The sequence below is a fragment of the Tupaia chinensis genome, unplaced genomic scaffold (genome assembly GCF_000334495.1).
Source record: "Tupaia chinensis unplaced genomic scaffold, TupChi_1.0 Scaffold000376_1, whole genome shotgun sequence".
Taxonomy (NCBI): Eukaryota; Metazoa; Chordata; class Mammalia; order Scandentia; family Tupaiidae; genus Tupaia; species Tupaia belangeri.
In genome coordinates this window covers 31,903-34,546 of record NW_006159874.1, presented here as the reverse complement: position 1 = coordinate 34,546, position 2,644 = coordinate 31,903, and the positions used below count along the sequence as shown (strand labels likewise).

General features: G+C 42.6%; 1 pseudogene; it reads left to right on the top strand.

Moving 5' to 3' along the window:
• Window positions 1-2,363, top strand: part of LOC106735398 (CDK2-associated and cullin domain-containing protein 1 pseudogene) — a 10,977-nt pseudogene extending 8,614 nt beyond the window's left edge.
• Window positions 2,364-2,644: the final 281 nt, after the last annotated feature.

The following is a 2,644-nucleotide window of genomic DNA, read 5'->3' as shown; positions in this document are numbered from 1 at the left end:
GAAGACTGAGCATTAAAGTCCCTGAGAGGCCTTTTCTTCCCATTTGCTCTCAGATATATAAAAAATAAATTAATATAGATAAAATGTCATGAAGTGTGCCACCATTTTAAAGCTGCCTCTCCCAGTTGAAGAGCTCTGCAGCATCCATCTTTGTCCTCAGTATCACCAAGTGGGTTGGCCTGTGGAGAGTGAGGCACCTAGTGCACCACTGTCTTCACCACCAACTCATTTCTACTCCTTGTGAAGTACATTTCAGGATGTAGTTATGCCCTCTGGCTCAGAGTTGTGACTACCCACAGGTTTCTGTAAGGCAGGCTGGTTCAGGGTGGGATCAGATGGAGTAGGATAGAGGAAAGCATAGTCAAGGAGGGCAGCTATAAGCAATGATGAATGACCACAACCACAACAATTAGGAGGCCACCTTGGATGGCTTTTTTCACCAGTCACCAGCCTCATCACCCACTTTGTTGATCCCAGTTTATGCCTGAGAGCCTCTGGGAGGGAAACTGCTGGGGGTAACTGCTGTCTTTGTGGATAGAAAAGGCCCTAAAGAGGGGCCCTCATTGGGTCCCCCACCACCACCAGAGGCCAATGGGATAATCATGATGTTGATGCACTATCACTTGACCACAGCCAAGACAACTCCTACACCAGGTCTACCATCAACATCAACACTTCCACATCCAAGTTTCTTTGTGTTTAATATTTTAGAAAAACTTTTTATCATGGGGCATGTGTACTCACCAGAGAGACAGAGACAGAAAGTGAGAAATCACCTCCCAGGGGAGATGGCTACACCTCAATTCCTTCTTCACTATTCTCCTTGTGGGATTTTGGGCACACACACACACACACACACACACACACACACACACACACACAGAGGCACCTGGCTGGAGTTTGAAGCCTCCTGGTCTGGGACTTGAACTGCATTTGGCCCTGTGGTAGTCCAGCGACAATAACCATTATGCTATCTGCTGGTAGCACACACCTCTGAGTACTTAAAGAATGTTATGACTATTGAAGATTATAAGAGCACATATTGGGGGCCAGCAGGCACTGGACTTCTATGTGGTCAACCATAGTTTCAGTCCCAGACCCAGTGGCTTTAAACTCCATTTGGGCATGCATGAGTGTGTGCCCAAAACCCCAAAAGAAGAATAAATAGAAGGGAAGTGTGGCATGGTCATTGCTCCTGGGCAGTGATTTCTCCTTTTATGTCTTTCTCTGTCCCTCTGGTGACCTCATGCTCCTTATAGTAAACTCTCTACCTCTCAAGAAAAAAACAGCACATGTTGGACAAAATTGGATAGTGTCATAGATGAACTTTTAACACATAATCCTGATGATTATATCTCTATATCCTATGAACAGATATATAGCTGATATATAGCTGTTTGTATAAGTGTGCAAGCCAGCAGCACTGGAACAGATATATGGTGATCCTGTCAATGCTCTGCCTTCATACCCCTCTTCCAAATTACCTTCCTTAAACAATGTGATTGAATGTATATAAAAAAAATTTAGGGAACCAGCAGTTAGCGTAATGGCTATGTCGCTGGACTCCCACATAGTCGACCGTGGTTTGTGTCCTGGACCCGGTGGCTTAAAACTCACGCCAGGTGCGTGTGCATGCGTGCCCAAGATCCCAAGAGGAGAATGGAGGAGAAAGGATTGCGGCGTGACCATCCCCCCTGGGGGGTGATTTCTCGTTTTCTGTCTCTAATGTCTCTCTCTGTCTGTCTGGCGAGTGCATGCACCCTATAGTGAAAATCTCTCAAAAAAAAATTAAATTAATTAATTAATTAATTAATTATTTTTTTAAAAGACTGACTAATCACTTAGAGTCTCAAAGGAGCTGTCCACCAGCCATGCAGATCTCTATATTCAAAGATTTAATACAGCTCTTTGACAATATAGGGCAGCATCACAGAGCACTGAGCCTCTTTTCATATACATGAATAAGTTTTACATGAAAACCAACCTAACAAAGACATAGAATATGACCTTTTAAAGCTGTTAATAGAACTTGTTGGTGAAAATCACATTTATAGCCTAATGCCTTTACTTTTAGACACCCAGTCAACGCCATTTCAGGTCACATCTTCTACTATGTCAAATATTGGGAAAGGCTTATTTACTCTCACACCAGAATGGGTTCAGAATGCTCTAACTCTTTTTTCTAAATTTATTCCAAACATTTTGTCTCTGGCAGTGAAGCCTGAACTTTTTATATATGCTGCTCAAGATACCTTAGTCAGAATGGTTTTATCAGAAGCAAAAAGTCCCTAAAGAGAGCTGGTGATTAGTTAGCTTTTAACAGCTCATCAGCATATGCAAGTTCCAGAGGGTACAGACAGTGAAGGTACTCAGTGTACTGTCCTTCTGGAGAAGAGGGCACACTAGAGCTTCAGAGACTGTACTCAGGAACTGTCACAAAGCTCTTTTTAGAAAAGGATGTTGAACTTATTTTAGTTTGTAAATGTATTATGTATTTATTTACTAATTAGAGAGATTTTTGCTATAGGGTTTGTGCAAGAAATCACCTCCCAGAGTGGATGCCCATGCCACAGTCCCTTCTCCTTTATTGTCCATTCAAGATTTTGGGCATACATGTACATGTGTCCAGTGTGAGTTTTAAGCA